The sequence below is a fragment of the Bos indicus x Bos taurus genome, chromosome 5 (genome assembly GCF_003369695.1).
Source record: "Bos indicus x Bos taurus breed Angus x Brahman F1 hybrid chromosome 5, Bos_hybrid_MaternalHap_v2.0, whole genome shotgun sequence".
NCBI classification, from domain to species: domain Eukaryota; kingdom Metazoa; phylum Chordata; class Mammalia; order Artiodactyla; family Bovidae; genus Bos; species Bos indicus x Bos taurus.
This window is the reverse complement of record NC_040080.1, coordinates 12,493,719-12,515,882: the sequence shown is the minus strand read 5'-3', so window position 1 is coordinate 12,515,882 and position 22,164 is coordinate 12,493,719. Positions and strand designations below refer to the sequence as shown.

At 43.9% G+C, this 22,164-nt stretch overlaps 1 non-coding gene across 1 annotated transcript; it reads right to left on the bottom strand.

The window, feature by feature from the left end:
* Positions 1 to 926: 926 nt before the first annotated feature.
* LOC113893893 lies at positions 927 to 1,033 on the bottom strand. The gene has a single exon (XR_003511405.1). It is a non-coding gene; the product is annotated as a U6 spliceosomal RNA (small nuclear RNA).
* Positions 1,034 to 22,164: the final 21,131 nt, after the last annotated feature.

The following is a 22,164-nucleotide window of genomic DNA, read 5'->3' as shown; positions in this document are numbered from 1 at the left end:
ATCTGTGGAGCTCCTTTTGACTACGGTGAGTGATGCTGCCATGAACATGGGTGCAACATATCTGTCTGAGTTCCTGCTTTCAATTCCTTTGGGTGTATACCCAGAAGTGGAATGACTGGATCATATGGTCGTACTATGTTTAGCTTTTGAGGAACTGTCAGACTGTTTTCCATGAGGGCTGCACTATTTTACATTCCCATCAGCAATGCACAAGTGTTTGAATTTCTCCACGTCCTTACCAACATTTGTTACTTTCGTTTTTTAAAAGAATACATTACGTATAATAACCATTCCAGTGGCTGTGAAGTGATATCTGATTGTGGTCTTGATTTGTTTTTCCCTAATGACTAGTGATTTGATCATCTTTTTATGTGCTTACTAGTCATCTGAGTATATACTTTGGAGAAATATCTATTCAAGCCTTCTGCTCATTTTTATATTGAGTGGTATTTTTTTGTTTGTTTGTTATTGAATTGTAGTCACTCTTTATATCTTCTGGATACTGATTCCTTATCTGATATATGATGTGAAAATATCTCCCCCACCCCATGTTTTTTAAATGTTTGTTTGTGTGGCTGCACTGGATCTTAGTTGCGGTAAGTGGAATCTTTAGTAGGGCCATGAGACTCCTAGTTGCAGCATATGGAATATAGTTCTGTGACCAGGGTTCAAAGCCGGGGCCCCTGCACTGGGAGCTCAGACTCTTAGCTGCTGGACCCCCAGGGAAGCCCTTCCCCCCATTCTGTAGTCTGTCTTTTCATTCTCTTGATAGTATTCTTGGATGCACAAATGTTCCTTTGTTTGTTTGTTTCTGAAAAATAACTTTTATTCTGAATCAGTGATAAGCTACGTATTCATCTGCCACTATTTCAAGTCACAGTTATATTCACATCTGTCCTTTGAAACACTGAACCGTTTTTTCTACCAAAAATACGAAACGCTTCATGAATTTGCCTGTCATCCTTGCGCAGGGGCCATGCTAATCTTCTCTATATCGTTCCAATTTTAGTATGTGTGCTGCTGAAGCGAGCACGCACAAATGTCCTTAATTTTGATCAAATCCAATTTATTAACTTCTTTTGTTGCTTCTGCTTTTGTTGTCAGGTGCCAAGTCACTGTCAGATCCAATGTCATGAGAACGTCCCCTATATTTTCCTCTAAGAGGTTTACAGTTTCAGCACTTATGTTTAGGTCTTCCATCTATTTTGAGTTAGTTTTGTGTATGGAGTAAGGAAAGGAGCCAATTTCAGGCATGTGACTATTTAGACTTCCCAGCACCATTTGTTGGAAAGACTATCCTTCCCATTTCTTATTTTCTTTTATGTTTACATATTTTTAAGTTCCCTGCTAAGGTAAGGAAAGTGGGGATTACTTAAACTGTAAGCAGTTGATGAGCAAAATATATTACATTTAGGTAAATACAATATTGAAACCAGATAACTCTTCTGTGGATCTGTGTTAATATTACAGATCTAAGTCTCACCTCTTCCATGATGCCCTACTTCTTCATCCTGAAACAATTTCGTCCTGTATCAGACTCTTAGCTTTCATGGCCTATATTTTTTTGCATGAATTTTTATTTTTAAAAAATTAGTCATTATGATTATTATTTTAATGTTTTATCTAGTTACTTACTTATTTGGCTGCACCAGGTCTTTGCTGCAGTTTGTGAGATCTCTTTTTAGTTGCAGCATGTGGATCTAGTTCCCCGACCAGGGGTTGAACCTGGGCCCCCTGCATTGGGAGTGTGGAGTCTTAGCCACTGGACCCCTGGGCAAGTCCCTTGCGTGGATTTTTAAATTGAAATGTATTTGACATTAGCAGTGTGTAAAGTTAAGGTGTTTTAATTTTTAAAAAATTATCAATTGGCACTTTTTACTCCAGGGCCCCAGTTATTTTTCTCACAAACTATAGAAGTTTATTTTTCACAGTGTTTGATGAGGACTCACTTCCTAGACTACATCTTCTCTGTAGCTGGCAGACTGATGCTGGCAGGAAACCTTAGCTCCTCTTTGGTTTTCTCTGTAAGGATTCTCAAGTGTCCTCACGATGTGGTACCCAACTGTCCCCAGAGGAGCGATCTAGGAGACCAAGGAAGAGGCTCCCATGATCTCTTGGACAGCTCATTATGATTCACTGAATGTCAGGCTAAGGATCCACGTGAGGCATGACTTTACACTACAGCCTACCAGGCTCCTCCATCCATGGGATTTTTCCAGGCAAGAGTACTGGAGTGGGGTGCCATTGCCTTCTCCAAGGATCCACGTTAGGCATGACTTTACACTGCAGCCCACCAGGCTCCTCCGTCCATGGATTCTCCAGGCAAGAGTACTGGAGTGGGGTGCCATTGCCTTCTCCAAGGATCTATGTTAGGCATGACTTTACACTGCAGCCCACCAGGCTCCTCCGTCCATGGATTCTCCAGGCAAGAGTACTGGAATGGGATGCCATCGCCTTCTCCGTACATGCATCCAGTGTCCTCTAATGCAAGGTCAGGCTGAGAAGTCTCGCCGTCTGACGTCTGCAAGATGGAGGCCCTGGAGAGCTGGTGCAACAGCTCCATCCAAATCTGAGGTCCCAAGAACCAGGGGGGCCAATGGTGTGAGTCCTGTGGAGAAGCCACTGGCTCTTCTTGGGCACAGTTCTCGGGGACTGAGATTGGGGATACCCAAAGAATCCCCTCGGTGCTCAGGCACACACTGCCTGGGAGTGCAGGTGAGTCGGTGCCCCATGGGGCGAACCTTGACCCATGGGATCAGGAAGCAGTCCTTCCTGAGCGAAGGGGGTGGATGATTCTGAGGCCCTTCAGCACGGCTCCTTGGAAAGTGCTAAGGACACGCAGCCTCAGTTCCCTACAACAGTCTTCCCAAAAATACACCTTTGTATTGGTTTTCCTCCTTTCCTGTCTCACCGTCCCCAGTTCCTGCCCACCTACCCCCACCCCCTACCACCAACGCTTCTACTCAGACTTTGGTCTCAATCCTTGCTTTCCAGGAAGAACACAGGCTAACACAGTAGCCCTAGTCTTCTGATAGGTCTTCTTCTTTTTTTTTTTTAAATCAGAAACAAATGATTTCTTGTAAGCAGTGATACAAGACAAAAGGAAAGTAAATGTTAAGAGTCAGCAAGGAAGGGTATGGCTCTGTGATCAAGATAGAAATACTTGGTTTCTGTATCAGGCTCAGCAAAGGCGATAGCCTGAAAATAGCCGCTCTTATGGAATCAGCTGTTCTGAAGTCACGGTCAGTTGACCGGAAGCTGTAATTTCCCTGGTCTGTCCTTATAGCGCCTCCGCCCAGGGCATCGTTCTGTGCAGAGGCCGCCGGTGTGATAACTCCGCCTGTGTAACTGGGTTACATGCCAGCCTTTTGGTTTTCTAATCAAAGGTTTATTTCCTTATTTATTTCTTACTTGGTGGCCGCGCCATGTGGCATGCAGGATCTTAGTTCCTTGACCAAGGATCGAACCCATGCCCCTGCGATGGAAGTTTGGAGTCCTAACCACTGGACTTCCAGGGCAGTCCCATTCCTTATTTGTTTTTAAAATGTACAATTTAGTGGTTTTTCAGTATATTCACAAAGTTGTACAATCGTCTCCACCATCTAACTCCCAAATCTTCTCATCTCTCCAAACAGAAACCCGTGTCCATAACCCATCACTCTCAGATCCCCACCAACCACTAGTCCACTCTCTGTCTCATAAATTGGCCCATTCTGGACGCCTACTATTAATGGAACCGTACGTGACCTTTTGTGTCTGGATTCTCTCACTTAGCGTAATGGTTTCAGGGTTCATCTACTTCATAACCTGGGTCAGTACTTCTGAGTTCTTACTTCCTGACACAAGCCAATTCTTTGCCACCAGTTGGTTGCCCAACAATTTTATTCAGTTATTGCACTAACTCCTGGAGTTAGCTCAGACACCACAGATGAAGTACTCAGTCCCACAAGACTGCCCCCACATGAGAAACAAGCTGCACATTTCTGCCCAGGCAGCTGCAAATTCAGAGGGTCCTATGACCCCTTCCCCCACTTAAGTTTGATACCTCACTGGGATGACTCCAGCTCGAAAATCGGGAGACCGCTTGACATACTAGTTTGTTGTCGGCACAGACATGGAAGAGGTGCAGGCGGTGAAGTGTGGTGAGGCCTCTCAGGGCACACCCTCTGCCAGCACTTTGATGTCTCCATCAACCCAGAAGCTCTCTGAACCCCATTATTTAGGGGGTTTGGGGGAGTTGATGATGCGATTGATTCAATCATTAGCCGTCGGTCATTGAACTCAGTCTCCTGCCCTTCTTCCCTTCTTGATGTTGGGCATGGACCTGAAAGCTGCAACCCTCTCACCATAGCTTGGTCTTTCCTGCTGCCAGCTCCCATCCTGAAGCCACCTAAGAGCCGCCAAGAGTCAGCTCATTAGCATAGACCCAGATGTGATTGAAAGGCGATGGTTATCAATAACAGAAGACTCTCCTATCACTTAGGAAATCCCAGGACTTTAGGAGCTCCATGCCAGGAATCAGGGACAGGGACCAGACATATATTTACTATTGTTCCATAATACTTTATTCCTTGTTATGGCTGAATAGTATTCCATTTGTTTATCCATTCCTCAGTTGAGGGACATTTGGTTTGTTTCTACCTTTTGGCTATTGCAAATAGGGATGGCAGAGCCTGGTGGGCTGCTGTCTATGGGGTTGCACAGAGTCGGACATGACTGAAGCAACTTAGCAGCAGCAGCAGCAGAACAGAACATTTATATGTAAGTTTTATGTTTTCTTTTCTCTTGGGTAAATACCTAGGAATAGAATGGTAACTCCCATGTTTAACTTTTTTAGGAATTGCCAAGCGGTTTCCCAAACACTTGTATTTTTTTTTTTTAAATAACTCTCTATATACATTATTTTGGGCTTTCCCAGTGGCTTAGCAGTAAAGAATCTGTCTGCAATGCAGGACATGAAGGAGATGAGGGTTCGATCCCCAGTTGGGAAGATCTTCTGGAGAAGGAAATAGCAACCCACTGCAGTATTCTTTCCTGGGAAATCCCATGGACAGAGGAGCCAGCGGGCTACGGGCCCCAAAAGAGTCTGAAGTGACTGAACACACACTATTTAGGCTTTATCTCCCCATGAACCTTATAAACTCTCTGAAAGAAGGATCAGTGTTTTCCACTCTCCTGAAAGCACCACAGTTTTTCTCCTAGGGCCTTACACATCAGTATTTGTGTGTGATCACTTACTAGGACAGTGTGCCCTTCACCTTGGTTACTGTTGTTGTGGACTCGCTCAGTTGTGTCTGAGTCTTTGCGACCCCCTGGACTGCAGCACACCAGGCTCGCCTGTCCTTCACCATCTCCCGGAGCTTGCTGAGATTCAGGAGCAACACCAGTCTTACTATCAGCGGGTTGGTGGATGTACACACGGCTTTCTTTGCTTCCTTGCTCTCCTTGCTGGAGGTTGCAGGCAACGGTTGGTGTGTGTATGTTGTAGAAACAGTCAGAGTGTGGTGATGGTATTTGGGTGGTGGCTAAGAGGGAGTGGGCTTCCCTTGTAGCTCAGTCAGTAAAGAATCTGCCTGCAGTACAGGAGACCTGGGTTTGATCCCTGGGTTGGGAAGATCCCCTGGAGAAGTAAATGTCAGCCCACTCCAGTATCCTTGCCTGGAAAATCCCATGGACAGAGAAGCCTGGTAGGCTGCAGTCCAGGGGGTCGCAAAGAGTTGGGTATGACTGAGCGACTAACACTTACTTAAGAGGGAGTGGGATTAGAAGGAGTGGCTTCTTTAGTTCACGTGCTTGTTCAGACCCCGGAAAATGTTGATCAGTTCTCACTGAAAGCGATGTGTCCACTCACGTGAAATATGTGTACTTTGAGGGGATCTATTTATGTTCCACCGGGAGTCATCCTTTCCTGTCAGGAATCTCACCTGCTGCTTTGTCTGTTTGGTCAGATTCCTGGCATATTTTTGTTTCCTGTTGTTTAGTAAAGGTGCTTTTTCTGGGATGTACCAAACCTGGTGATTTTTTTTTTTCTGAAGATTTTTTTTTTTCCTTTTGATTCAATATATTGAGAAAGAAATGGGAAGGTCAGATCCATTCTAGGAGTGCTTCGGGTTGTGTGTTAAATAGCCATTCATTTTGAAACACAAGGACAGGATTGTAATAAAAGGACATGGAACAGTAAAAACAAAAACCCAACAACAAAACAAACGACAAAAACCGAAGTGATGCGTCCAGTTTCTACTGTGCTCACGTTTGTCAGTATCTTCCCTGTACCATCAGCTCATCTCAGCTCTCCATTCATGCACATCTCAGAGCCTCAGCCCAGGCGTTAATCAGGCAGGACTCTTTCATTGGCACGTGACAAAAAAACCAACTTCAGCTTCCTCGTGAGAAAAGACAAAAGCTGTAGGTCTCAGAGTTATCATCTTCAGCGAAGCTGGGTCCATCGCTGTCAGACGGATTGCTCGTGTCCACTGTCCCCCTGAGTCTGTGGGCTCTGTTTTCTTCTGTCTTGACTTTATTCTCAGAAAGATTCTTTCCCTGGCAGCACGTCGTCCCCCGGAAGCTCCCTCTGCCGCTCACTGTGTCTTTGACATAAATCCTGGGAAGCGAGGCAGCGACCAGGAGCTCGGCTGGTCAGAAGAGCCCATGGAACTCACACTCCTCGTCCCACCACCCACCTGAGAGGGGAACGGGCGTGAATGGAGGAAAGAAAGAGGGGGCAGGGAAGAAATGATGAGAACCAGCGGCCTTTACTTGGCAACCAAGCCAACATCTTGGAAACCACCGTCTCAAGAGAAACGTGGCTCCTTGTTGACCTTCTCACTGCGTTAGAGACAGGAGGCTCCGTGTGCCAGGCCCGCTTTGGCAGGGGCGGGCAGGACACTGGAGCTCCAGGGAGAAGGACAGCTGGTTGCTGGTGAGGCTGGAGGAAGGCCCGGAGCAAATCCTTTGTCGCTGGGAACCCGAGCCTCTTGGGAGCTGTCACACGAGGATGGCCTTGGCTGGGGATGCACATAAACCGGCCAAGTTCACAGTCGGCCTCCCTCAGCCTGGACAACCTTTGAGAGAGGCGTGTCTCTTAAATTTGCAGAAATGAGCTGCAGCAGAGGGGAGAACCAACATTTCTCATGGTTGCAATGTGCACACTGTGTCAAAACGTGTTGCTGCATCTATGTTGCGCTAACTTTGAGAAAGCAAGGCTCAGCCCAGCCATGAACAGAAGACGTAATTTTGGGGTTGAGAACTCAAGGAGTTCCAGAATGGCTCCTCCAGATAAATTTATCTTTGCTAGTCATTGTTTACTCCACTGTGTTTTTTACTGTTTTTATTTGAGTGGAAATACACATTTTCCTGGTCATTAAAAGAATAAGATGCACAAGGTTCACAATTCAAGCAGTACAGAAGGATAAGCAATGCTAAGCAATGATATGGACATGGAGAGCCTCCATTATACAAACATGTACGGTCTTGCTCATTCATCTATACATTTGGTGTTTAGTTTAATAGCTAAGTCATGTCTGGCTATTTAACTTAATAGCCCACCAGGCTCCTCTGTCCATGGGATTTCTCAGGCAAGAATACTGGAGTGGGTTGCCATCTCCTTCTCCCGGGGATCTTCCTGACCCAGGGATCAAACCCATGTCTCCTGTGTTGTAGGTGGATTCTTTACTGCTGAGCCACTGAACGCTATTCCAACGAAAATGCTTTCAGAACTTTTTTTTACAGCGAAGGTGTACAGAGAAGGTGATGCCAAAGTAAATGCTGAAACGTAAAGGCGCAAAAATTGTAATAAAATTCTGAAAAGAAAAATAGGGTAAAATTAGCCCTAGAAGATTGAAATATATTATAAAATTACCATTATTAAAAGTTTGCCAGTGACACAGGTATAGACCGATTAGTGGTATAAACTAGCCATTCATAAATAGATACAAACATACATGTGGGCTGTATGTGTTTAAGATAAAGGTAGATATTTACATCTAAAGATAGAATTTCAGGATTGGGGTGTGGGGAGATTACTAATAAATGGAATTGAAGCATTTAACATACTATCTAGAAAAACAATGCCTCCCGCATTGCAGGCAGACGCTTTAACCTCTGAGCCCCAGGGAAGCCCTAGAAAAACAAAACTGGATCCCTACCTCATTCCTCATATACCAAAACAAATTCCAGATGTGTCAAATGTGTTAGTGTTAAATTGCTTCAGTCGTGTCCGACTCTTTGCAACCCTGTGGACTATAGCTTGCCAGGGTCCTCTGTCCATGGGATTCTCCAGGCAAGAATACTGGAGTGGGTTGCCATTTCCTCCTTCAGATACTTAGATGCTAAAGTATCAAATACTTAGATGCTAAAAATAAAACTGTAAAAGTAAAACATTGGGAGAATTTAAGAAAATAATCTTGGGTGATATCATGGGCTGAACTGTATTTCCTCAGTATTCATATTTTGAAGTCCTAACCCCCAGGATCTCAGAACGTGACTGTTTGGGGAGATAGGGAAGGTAATTAAATTTAAAATAAGGTTGAGGCAGTGGGCTCTAATCCAATATGTTGCTGCTGCTCCTACTCAGTTGCTCAGTAATGTCTGACTCTGTGTGACCCTGTGGACTGTAGCCCACCAGGCTCCTCTGTCCATGGGGAGTCTCCAGGCAAGAGTACTGGAGTAGGTTGCCATTCCCTCCTCCAGGGGATCTTCCCAACCCAGGGATCGAACCCTGGTCTCCTGCATTGCATGTAGACTCTTTACCACTGAGCCACCAGGGAAGCCCAATCTGATATAACTGGTGTCCATATAAGAAGAGATTAGGACATAGACACTCATAGAGACAAGACACGGGAAGAAGGCAGCTAGCTGTTTACAGCCAAGGAGAGAGGCCTTAGAAGAAACCGACCCTGATAATGCCTTGTTCTTGGACCTCCAGCCTCCAGAACTGCGAGGAGATAAATTTCTATTGTTTAAGCCACCTTGTCCACGGTACTTTGTTACTGCAGGCTTGCAAGCTCATACAGGTGAGTAAAGTATTTTAAGCAGCGTATGACATTCAGAAGCTGTAGAAGAAATGCTTGATAAATTTGACTACTTAACAATTTAAAATTTCTGCAGAAGTCTCCAGAAGGGAAAGAGGAAACAGGAGAATTTTATGATCCCCAGGAACTCCCTCCCCTGAGCAAACATGAGGTGAGGGGAGGGGCAGTGCGCTGTCTGTGGGGGGCAGGGAGGATGAGTGGGTAAAAAATGCACGCTTCATACGGTTAACTGTGGTTAATCTCGGACAGGGAAACTTGGAATGATTTTTATTTTCTTTTTAATTTTCTGTATTTTCTAGGGTAAAATTGGATTGCTTTTCTAAACATGAGAAAGAACAATAAGTGTTATAAAAATCATTTTGTATGTGAATCTTACTTTCCTAACTAGACCATATAAACTCTGTAAAGTCTTGAGTGTTGCCCAGACTGAAGTCACTTGGGCAGAAGATGCTTTGCCTGGGGTCAGAATGACCCACGGAGCCATCTGGGCAGCAGGATCAGGGGACTGGGTGTGTGTTACCTGCATCTAATCTCAGAGGCATGTCATCACCCCCAGCGTGCACCTGGCCTCACGGTACAGTGTTCCAGGGCTCCGTTACTTGGTGGTGTTTTTTGTTTTATTATTTTTGTCTGTGCTGAGTCTTTGTCGCTATGTGCAGGCTTTCTCTAGTTGTGACAAGCGGGAGCGGGGGCTACTCTTTGTTGGGATGCACGGGCTTCTCATTGCAGTGGCTTCTCTTGTTGCTGAGTGTGGGCTTCAGTGGTTGCAGCACTATGGGCTCAGTAGTTGTGGCTGGAGGGCATTAGAGCATGGGCCTAGTAGCAGCATGTGGGCTCAGCAGTTGTGGTGCACAGGTTCAGTTTCCCTGCAGCATGTGGAATCTTCCTGGACCAAGGATCAAACCTGTGTCCCCTGCATTGACAGGTGGATTCGTTACCACTGAGCCACCAGGGAAGTCTGGTGCTGTTTTAAACTTTGGGTGGTACTTCCTGGTCCATTAGAAGGTTGCCATTCACGGGTTTAACATTGGTTGGTGTGAATATCATCCATCATCTTGAATGTTAATTTATGCAAGACGTCTTCTCTGATTTCCTCACGGAGAAGTAATCATTCCTTCCTCTTAAGTTTCATCACATGTGATTCCTACCACCATAGCATCCATCACCTTCTAAATTTGTGTCAAGTTGTGTACACACACACATCTTATCTCCTCTCCCAAATGATGTGTTTCCTGAATCAGGATCCATCCTTCTCTTTACAAGGACACCACCCTATGAGGTAGGTGTGTTATCTCCACTTTACAAGCGAGAAACATGAGGACCCAGAAGGTTAACAACATCTAGTACAGTAGATTAGTATCTAGTATAGTAGATCTTTGGGCTTCCCAGGTGGCACACTGGTAAAGAATCCATCTGCTGATGCAGGAAATACAAGAGACACGAGTTTGATCCCTGGGTCAGGAAGAGCCCCTGGAGAAGGGCATGGCAACCCACTCCAACATTCTTGCCTGGAGAATCCCATGACAGAGGAGCCTGGTGGGCTGCGGTCCATGGGGTCACAAGAGTTGGACTGAGCACCCACAGCACACACATAGATCTTCAGTAGGTCATGCTGCTGAGTGATGGAGGCTGGATTCACATTCAGGTTGTCTGACCCAAGTCTGCACCCTTCCTTCCTGGGCCTCAGCATCCCCCAGCCGTGCTCCCTGCACACTGAAGGCAGCAACAGTGCAGTAGATACTCATCAAATAAGTTCATTAATCTGTGATACAACAAGAAGGCTGGGCAGCTGGTGGGAGACCCTCCCAATTTCCCATGCCTCCTCTGATGGCCAGCATTAGGACAGTTTAGACAGTAAAGGATCTCAGAGTAAAGTCAGGGGGTACTAAAGGGCTAGATCTGCCGCCAGACCACCATCAGACCAAGTCTGACCAATGCGGACATGAGTTGCATTAACCTAGGACACTGCTTCACAATCATATGGAAACCTAGCTAAGCCAGCAACTTCCTAGAGGAGAGGTTACACATCTCAGAGAACAAAATTATGTCACTCTTTGAACCTTGGTGTTGACTGTGTGTTGGGGGTGGGGAAAGGGCGTATATATTGTACATGTTATACACACATACTGGAGTAGAAAATATTCCTGCCTGGAGAGTCCCATGGACAAAGGAGCCTGGAAGGGGTTGAAAAGAGTCAGACACGACTGAGCACACACTATACACATGCGCACACACACACACACACACACACACACACACATATATAGTGAGGTTTAATGAGAGCGTGTGAAGGGCCCAGCACAGAGTGTGGTACACAGAGGAACTGCACACCTATGAGCCCTGCCCTCCGCTCCACCCTCATTTCCCAGCTAAGCCGCAGGAAGGCACAGAGCCGGGGGGGAGATGAGTGCCGGTGATAAAACAGACAAGGACTGCTGGTGATGAGAGAGTTGCTGGTCCAGCTCCGCAGGACTCGGTGGATGTGAATCAGAGGTGGTGAGGTCCACTGCCAAGACCCCAGAGAGCAGCTTTTATTCTTGTGAGAAAGGTCTGTCAGGAGAGGGTGAGGGAGAGATCTGCCGGAGGAAAGTGGAGGTAGTTTTCTCCCAGCAGAGGGTGAAATCAGTTCCTGGGATGTCTTCCCTGTAACAAGTGACTGGTTTGTTAGCCAGGACTGGATTAGGTCCTCGGCACCTTAGTGAGGAATAACAGGAAGATTAATTGCAGGCACCTGCCAGTCTGCTCATCCCACATAGGCCAACCAACCCTGGATGGTTGCTCTGATTCCAGAAACTGCTTGGTCTTCAGCCTCTCTGAAGTGTGCCCATCTGTCTGGAAGAAGGCAGTCCAGGCCATGTTTTTCCCCAAGCAGTAGAAAAAGCCAGGCTGAACAAAGCAAGAAGTTTGTCCTAAGAAACTGGAAGTTTACTTAAGAGATATTTCAACAACCTATGTCTTTGGTAAGTCTCCCCTGAAACAGACTCCTAGGAGGAGACATGCATGCAGGGTGTTGGGGTTGTCTTTATTTTTGAAGTTTTATTTTGATGTGGACTATTTTTAAAGTCTTCATTGAATACCTTACAATATTGCTTCTGTTTTATTTTATTTTTTAGCCATGGGGCATGTGGGATCTTAGTTCCCCAACCAGGGATTGAACCCGTACACCCTGAGTTGGAAGGTGAAGTCCCAGCCACTGGATCACCAGGGAAGTCCCAGTTATTTTTGTTGTTCTTGTTGTTGTTTGGGAGGTGGAGTGTCCTCTCAGGAACGACATGTGAACGGCCGTAAGGGGAGGAGGTGAGTTTGCATGCTGCAGCACCAGGGCCTCTGCTGAGCCCACGGTGGCTGGACAACAGTGCAGAGTTGTCTCCAGTAAAACACGGTGTGGCCTTGCATCCCCAGTGACCAGCCATTGCATGCTGGCCGCCCCAGAGAGGGGTAGAACCTTGTGCGAGGCAGCTCCCTCACCCTCCCTGACCCTTCGGAGGGGGCTCAGCTGTGAACCACCAGCAGCTAACACCTCGGCGGCTGGAAGCTTCGCTAACCCACCACGAGGTGGTGAGCCACGTTCAAAGTTCAAAATCTAGGGAAAGTGTCAGACTGTCATGATTTTAGAGAGTAGTCATGAAGGAAAAATGAAGAGAAGCCCACTTAGGAGCGGAGATTTGGGAAGGGCCATCGTGTAATTGGCAGCTTTCCAGAGTGCTGATGGGCTAGAGCCTGGCCCAGGTGGCCTGAGTACAGGCCAGCGAGGTCTGGGGTGTGATGGGGAAATTTGCATGTTCCTTGTCAATTAAGGAAGTAGAATCAATGGACTGCAATACCTGGGAACTTACCCCGTAGCCCGGAATCAGAGTAGTCACTCAACAGATGTCTTTTTGAATTGAATAGTGATTCACTGGTTTGGAGTTTCTGTCTGAGGGATCCATTGGTGCTCTTTTTGGAAAGTGTGGGGGTTTTCCCCAGAGTGTGCATGCACCAGTATGCTCACCTTGATTTAACTATACTGTATAGGGGTCTAAAAGTCCTATTCATAACACATGTCAAGCCCTAGGAAGAAAAGGTAAGAAGATTAGAGTTTGTTATATCTTGACAAAGGAAAACAAAAAACCACAACTGAACAAACAACCTTATCCATCCAATGGCTCCCTCTGAGGTTGACCCTTTACATTCCCCAAAACAGGCACCAACCAAATCCAGCGGACACGCGTCTCGGCAGTTGTACAGCTATACTGGTGCATATGGCTGAGTATCTCTTCTGCACGTGGAAGGCTTCCAGTAAATGATTGTTGGATTGAATTTCATTGCTTTGGTAGTCCTGGCCTTGGCATCTGATGGCTTTCTTTCAGAAGTCAGGTTACTTTTTCTTGCCAAAATATGACCATGACCGTTTTTCCTCCTTAAAATCATCCAGTGGGAGTCGTTGAGTAATTTTGAAGAAATTCAGGGCAGTCCATTCTTACCTGCATTGTCCAATGTCACTAGCCACACATTTAAGGTTGCTGGATAAAAAACAGGACACCAGTTAATTTGAATTTCTGATAATTAAAGACTAAATTTGTAGTGTAATTGTGCCCCATGCAATATTTGGGTTATCCTTACACTACAAAATTATTGGTTGCCTACCTGAAATTAATAATTAACTCTGCATCCTATATTTTTATTTGCTTTTTCATTCCAATCCCAAAGAAAGGTAATGCCAAAGAATGCTCAAACTACTGCACAGTTGCACTCATCTCACATGCTAGGAAAGTAATGCTCAAAATTCTCCAAGCCAGGCTTCAATAGTATGTGAACCGTGAACTTCCAGATGGTCAAGCTGGTTTTAGAAAAGACAGAGGAACCAGAGATCATTGCCAACATCTGTTGGATCATCAAAAAAGTGAGAGAGTTCCAGAAAAACATCTGCTTCTGCTTTATTGACTATGCCAAAGCCTTTGACTGTGTGGATCACAACAAACTGTGGAAAATTCTGAAAGAGATGGGAATACCAGACCACCTCCTGAGAAATCTGTATGCAGGTCAGGAAACAATAGTAAGAACTGGATATGGAACAACAGACTGGTTCCAAATCGGGAAAGGAGTACATCAAGGCTGTCTATTGTCCACCCTGCTTATTTAACTTATATGCAGAATACGTCATGAGAAATGCTGGACTGGATGAAGCACAAGCTGGAATCAAGATTGCTGGGAGAAATCTCAATAACCTCAGATATGCAGATGACACCACCCTTATGGCAGAAAACAAAGAAGAACTGAAGAGCCTCCTGATGAAAGTGAAATAGGAGAGTGGAAAATGTTGGCTTAAAACTCAACATGCAGAAAACTAAGATCATGGCATCTGGTCCCATCACTTCATGGCAAATGGATAAGAAACAATGGAAACAAAAAAAAAGAAATAATGGAAACAGTGAGAGACTTTATTTTGGGGGCTCCAAAATCACTGCAGATGGTGACTGCAGCCATGAAATTAATAAATGCTCGCTCCTTGGAAGAAAAGTTATAACCAACCTAGACAGCATATTAAAAAGCAGAGATATTATTTTGGTGACAAAGGTCCATCTAGTCAAAGCTATGGTTTTTCCAGTAGTCATGTATGGATGTGAGAGTTGGACTGTAAAGAAAGCTGAGCACTGAAGAATTGATGCTTTGGTGTTGAACTGTGGTGTTGGAGAAGACTCTTGAGAGTGCCTTGGAGAGCAAGGAGATCCAACCAGTCCATCCTAAAGGAGATCAGTCCTGAGCGTTCATTGGAAGGACCGATACTGAAGCTGAAGCTCCAGTACTTTGGCCACCTGATGTGAAGAACTGACTCATTGGAAAAGACCCTGGTGATGGGAAAGATTGAAGGCAGGAGGAGAAGGGGATGCAGAGGACAAGATGGTTGGATGGCATCACCGACTCAATGGACATGAGTTTGAGTAAACTCCGGGAGATGGTGATGAACAGGGAAGCCTGGCATGCTGCAGTCCATGGGATCGCAAAGAGTTGGACATGACTGAGCAACTGAACTGAAGTCTGGTAACCCTACACATGTAGCTACCTAAACTTTAATTAATTGAAGTGCATAAACATTTTAAAATTTATTTTCTCAGCCTTGCTCACTATATTTCAAGAGCTCAATAGCCATCTTGAATAGCACAGATATTAGACATTTCTGTCATTGCAGAAGGTTTTATTGGACCCTAATCTGCCAAGCAAAAGATCACAGGAAAGGTTTCTTTTACACACTTAAAAAAAGTTGTATTTGGAGCCTAGAGGACCCCTTGTAACATAGCCAAGAAGCCTCAGTCTCCATCTGTTACTTTTCCTGAACATGCAGGGTATTTATTTATTCCCAACAAGTGGGTCTCTATGACGGAAGCAGTTCCTGCACACTGACTTTTATGGAGGCAGGCATCCTGCTTTTCTCCTGGGGCTACCAGAAACTAAGTCAGCTCTCAGATCAGAGCAGATCAAAATTTAAAGTGTCCTAAATGAAAAATGAATGTGTTGTTATTTGACTTATCAGTCTCCTCACTCACAGATTTTTCTTAAATTGATAATCTGATGACATTACCACCTAGATTATCTGTTTATAACCCAAGTCTGAGATGAGCTTGGAAAACACAGCAGAAGTCTTCCCTCCCTTAATTAGCCTTTTGGGAGAAAACCTGTTTTGCATCGCTGCCTGCAGTGCTGGGAGTCTTACAAGGACCAGGAGTCAATTAAACTTCAGAAGAGACACTTGCCAAAAGTTGATTTTTTTACATATGACTCGGTGGATCTCAAGTAGAAACTGGCTAACATGCCAAATGTGACCAACTTAAAAGTGAGAAGACTATATCAACATAAAGGTCAGGAATCTAAAGGACTTTACATAGTCAACAGTTGTACACCAAAATATTATAAAAAACAAAATTAAAGACAAATGACTTAACTTTCAAAATATTGCTACGTGTGTGACAGAGTTGATGCTGTCTATATATGAGAAATTCTCATGGATCAATAAGCAGAAGACAAGTTCCTCAGTAGAAAAATGACCAAATGATTGGAAAGTCACAAAATAAATACAAAAGTCTAATAGACCTTTAGTGTCTAGGATAGTGACTGTCACACAGCAGACACTCAGTAAATACCCACTGGATGAATGAATGTCTATGAAAAACACTTGATTTCAGGAAAAATAAAAAACTGCAAATTAAAATAACAGTGAAATATCATTGGTCGTTGCTTGTTGGGTCAGCCTTTTAATGTACCCTCCAGGACTTAGTGGTTGGTACCTAGACGTGTGTGCATGCTCAGTGACACAGTTGTGTCTGACTCTGTGACACCATAGACTGTAGTCCGCCAGGCTCCTCTGTCCATGGGATTCCCCAGGCAAGAAACACTGGAGTGGGTTGCCATTTCCTCCTCTAGGGTATCTTCGAGACCCAGGGATGGAACCCACATCTCCTGCGTCTCCTGCCTTGGCGAGTGGGTTCTTTCCCCCTGGCACCACTTGGGAAGCCATACATAGACATGGGACGCATCCACATCAAGCTCTTTCTCACACCGAGTTGTCCTAGTTGGAGAAGGAAAGGGAGGTCTGTCTTTGTCTTCAGCATGCTGGCTGTCAGGGTGGGCTCTAGAGCCAACAGTGGCTGTAACTCCCACTTGAATGCGGCCAAAATACAGAAGTAGAAATGAGACGGAAAGACCGAGGGAGAGAGAAAGAGAAAGTGCTCTGGTGAAACTTGAGTCGATATATCCAGTCAGCTTTAAGGCTAGTGTACTTTCTTCCTTTCTGTGGTTTTGTGAACCAGTTAATTCTACTTTTTTTTTTTTTTGCTAAATTTAGTATGAGCTTGGACTTCCACTTCCTATCAAGATGGCGGTCAAAGGGACCAAAATTACCCTCCTACCAGAAGCAACAAAAAAATCTAGAGAAAGTATTTTAAGTAGCCATTTTCAAGATATTGGATATCAACACACTGCTATATTCAAAATAGAAAAACAACAAGGACCTATTGTTTAACACATGGAGTTCTGCTCAATGTTAGGTGGCAGACTGGATGGGAGGCAGATTTAAGGGAGAATGAATCCATGTACACGTATGGCCGAGTCCCTTCACTGTTCACCTGAAACCAGCATAACATCATTAATCGGCTATACCCCAATATGAAATAGAAAGTCTAAAGTCTGAAAAAAAAAAAAACCAAGATATTGGACATCAGACCTGATGAAAGGGGAAAAGAATGAGGTAAGCCCTATGCACGCCCAGCCTACTGCCTTGAGAGATTTTCCAGATGGTGACACGGAAAGGTGGAATCTGGGTAGAGCCTGGCAGATTCCCTGAGTTGAGAAGTTGAGCTAGAGTCCAGGGAGACCAAGACAGCCAGAGTTTGCAGGGCAGAATATCAGAGAGGAGAGCACTACACACACACACACAGAAAAAATGACAACAACAACCAAAGTCTAGAGATCTGCAGAGGGTCCCCCTCAGCTGTTTAGCAAAATTGTCACCAGCACGTGAATTCAAGGGAACTGTTCAAGACCAGGGAAAGAACCACCTGAAGGTGTTGCAGAAACAAGAACTCATCCAGGGCCTGCAGAGTGCCTGTTCCCGCCAGCCAGACTGGAAATCTTATAACTCACAGATCATTAAGCAAAGTACTCAGAAGGATTTTGCCTCAGTTGTAGGAGAAAAGCTGGCTCTCGATTAAATGCAGGTCTGGTCCTGCCTAACAGATTTTTTTTTTTTTTCAGATTTTTAAAAATAAGACAAAAGGATCAAATTGTTTCCAAGTAACTGGGCTCCAAAATCACTGCAGATGGTGACTGCAGCCATGAAATTAAAAGACGCTTACTCCTTGGAAGGAAAGTTACGACCAACCTAGATAGCATATTAAAAAGCAGAGATGTTACTTTGCCAACAAAGGTCCGTCTAGTCAAGGCTATGGTTTCTCCAGTGGTCATGTATGGATGTGAGAGTTGGACTGTGAAGAAAGCTGCTACTGCTGCTGTTGCTTCAGTGAAGACAGGTGAGTGTCGAAGAATTAATGCTTTTGAACTGTGGTGTTGGAGAAGACTCTTGAGAGTCCCTTGGACTGCAAGGAGATCCAACCAGTCCCTCCTAAAGGAGATTAGTCCTGGGTGTTCATTGGATGGACTGATGCTGAAACTGAAACTCCAGTACTTTGGCCACCTCATGCAAAGAGTTGACTCATTGGAAAAGACCCTGATGCTGGGAGGGATTAGGGGCAGGAGGAGAAGGGGATGGCAGAGGATGAGATGGCTGAATGGCATCACCAACTCGATGGACATGAGTTTGGGTAAACTCTGGGAGTTGGTGATGGACAGGGAGGCCTGGTGTGCTGTGATTCATGGGGTCACGAAGAGTCGGACACGACTGAGTGACTGAACTGAACTGTGCTCCAGAATATACTCAAAAATTGAAACTACAGAAATATCCAGCACTCAACAAGGTAAGTTCATGATGAATGGCATTAATGAAAAATTATTGGGCATACACACAGGTAAGTGGAGAATATGACCCATAATGAGAAAAGTAAATAATCAAACTGACCCAGAACTGATGCAGATGTTAGAATTAGCAGGCAAGGATATTAAAATAGTTATTATAACTCTGTTCCATAGGTTCAAAAGGCTAGAGAAAAGGTTGAATATGTTAAGTAGAAACATGGATGATATTTTTAAAAGACCCAAATTCAACTTACAGAAGTACAAACAATAGTGTCTGAGGTAATGGGTATATTGGGTGGGATTAATGGCAGATTATTTGTAATGTTTTCAAAGTTTGTCCATGTTGTAGCATGTATTAGTACTTCATTCATTTTTATACCTGAATAATATTCCATTATATGGATATACCACCATTTATTTATCGATTCATTAGTTGATGGACATTTGTTTCTACCTCTTGGCTGTTATGAACAGCACTGCTGTGAAAACTCATGTACACGTTTTTGTGTAGGCATGTGTTATTGCTCTTGGGGATATACCTAGGAGTGGAATTTTCCTAAGCTTCTTTATCCTCTTATCCCCATTTATCAAGTACATAAATAGTCCAATTCCAGCTGGAATTGCTGGAATTACAGGGTAACCCTGCGTTTAACCTTTTGAGGGAGCAGCTGCACCACTTTACATTCCTAACAGCGGTGAAGTCCAGGGAATCTATTTTTTGCTGTTGCTGCTTGTGCTTTTGGTGTCATATCTAAGACACCAGTGCCCAGCTACAGCTCATGAAGATTCATGCCTAGGTTTTCTTTCGCATTTGGATACATGATCCCTTCCAAGTTAATCTTTGTGTGTGGTATGAAGTAGGAACTCACTTTCTTTTTTGTTTGTTTCCCTGTGGCTAGTTTGTTGTCCCAGCACCGTTTGCTGAAAAACCATTCTTCCCCATTGAGTGGTCTTGGCATTCTTGTTGAAAATAAACTGATCACAAATGGGTGGGATTATTTCTAGTCTCTTAATTCCATTGAGCTGTATGTTTATCTGTATGTCAGTTTCACCCTACCTTGGTTACTGTAGTTTTGTAGTATGTTTTTGAAATCAGAAAATGTGTTTTAATTTTACTCTTGTTTTTCAAGATAGTGTTTGCTATTCCCTTGAAATTCTGTACACCTTTTAGGATCAGCTTGTCAGTGTTTGCAAAAAAAGCAAGCTGGGATTTAATAAGGACTGTGATAATCTGTAGCTTAATTAGAGAGTATTGCCAGCTTAACAATATTAATTCTTCCAATCAATGAACACAGGACATCTTTCTGTTTATTGAGGTCTTCCTTAATTTCTTTTTGCAATATGGGTACAAGTTTTACACATCTTTTGCTAAATTCTAATTATTTTATTCTTTTTGATGCTATTGTAAATGGAGTTGTTTTCTGAATTCAGTTTGTTCATTGCTAGTATATAGAAATATAATTGATTTTTGTATGTTGTTTGTGTATCCTGTAAACTTGCTGAATTCAATATTAGTTCTTATCATTTTTTAGTAATTCCTTAGGATTATCTATATCATGTCACTTGCAAATAAGCATAGTTTTCCTTTTTTCTAATCTGTTCTTATTTAACTGCCCTGGCTTGAACCTTTCATACAACGTTGAACAGAACTGACAAGAGCGGACATTTTTGTCTTGTTCCAGATCTTAGAGGAAAGCACTGTCTCTCACCATTGAGTACAGTGTTTGCTGTGGATTCAAATTATGTTTACTTTTAATTAAGCATTTTTGTAAATTCATCCAATATTTTACACATAGTTTTGAAATTTACTAATCTCTCAATTACCTATTGAGAGTGAACAGAGCTAGTTTTATCTTCTGAATGTGACTTACAAACACGTAAGCCCTGCTGCAAATTTGTTTCTATTTGGTGCTGGCGGTAACCAAAGAAAAAAGATATTTGACCTTACATTAACATTCCCCGAGGCTGTCTTAAGCCTGATGCTAATTTGATGGAGTTAATAGTTAATTTTTATAATCCCTCTAATGGCTCTGTGGATGATCACAATGCTCTGTGCACAATAGGTTCTCAATAAATATTGATATTCTTTGGAAGGAATGATGCTAAAGCTGAAACTCCAGTACTTTGGCCACCTCATGTGAAGAGTTGACTCATTGGAAAAGACTCTGATGCTGGGAGGGATTGGGGGCAGGAGGAGAAGGGGACGACAGAGGATGAGATGGCTGGATGGCATCACTGACTCGATGGACGTGAGTCTGAGTGAACTCCGGGAGTTGGTGATAGACAGGGAGGCCTGGCGTGCTGCGATTCATGGGGTCGCAAAGACTTGGACACGACTGAGCGACTGATCTGATCTGATCTGAATTGATCATAGGAGAAGGGATAACATGGAAAAATAAAACCCAAAGATAATCCAACATTCAAATTTTAGCCACTAATTTTTATCCCAACATCGCTCTCCAATTTCCCCTCTAAGCTTCTATATCCTTTTGTGCTCTTTATCGAGTGTATAAGTAGCCTATAGACACTCAGAGAAGAGAGGAGAAAGTTCTGGTTAATCCACAGACACTCCAATTCGAATCTGAGTTATCCAATGGGGTTTGTACACAATTCTGTGATCTTAAAACAAATCCTTATCATCAGGAAAAGTAATTCCCTATTGGCACTCAACAAATATTTGGCAGTTTAAAAAGGAATATTCTAGGTTTAACAAACCTGGCTAGTAGATGAATGTAAGATTCTTGGGATGATAGTTTCTTTAGGCCATAGTTTCTAAATCTATTTTTTAAAGTGGGGTGGGGTAGGGTAGGGTGTGGTATGGTGAGGGATGGGCTTCCCAAGTGGCACTAGTGGTAAAGAACCTGCCTGCCAATGCAGGAGCCACAAGAGATGTGGGTTTGATTCCGGGGTGGGGAAGATCCCCTGAAGGAGGACATGGCAACCCACTCTGATATATTTGCCTGGAGAATCCCATGGACAGAGGAGCCTGGTGGGTTACAGTCCATAGGGTCACAAAGAGTCGAACAGGACTGAAGTGACTTGCCACACACACACAGGGTGGGGAATAGGACCAGGTTATCTCTAAGGGTTTTTCAATTTTCTTCTAAGACCCTATTTTATGATTCTATTTAGGTCATCTTTCTTTCTTGGAAGCTACTACTTTACATGCTCCATTGATTGTAACCAAAAAGCACCAGGTAGATAAAAACACTTCTCATTCTTATTTGGGGGTGGTGTAAAGGGGTGCTAAGGAAATCTGCCTGACATTGTCAAGGATCAGGGAATGAAAAAATTATTAAGAGTTGAGAGTCCTTAATGGTCATCCAAATCAATCTACCATCCATTGTGGGAATTCCCTTCAATATCATGTACAGATCAGTCATCTAGCTTCTGTCTGAATGTTTCCTATAGTAGGGAGTTCACTGGCTCACAGGACAGTTGATCCCAATTTAGGGCAGTTTTAATTATTAGCAAATTCTTGCTTATATTAGGCTGAAATGTGTCTCCTGGTATCGCCTACCAGTCTGGCCTTTGGAGACACCCAGTTCGTTTGCCTGGAGAATGCATGTGCTTAAACAACCTTGTGGGCTTTTGTTGTTGTTTATGTATTTGGCTGCACCATGCGGCATGCAAGAGATTTGTCTCTGACCAGGGATTGAACCCATGCCCCCTGCAGTGGAAGCACAGAGTC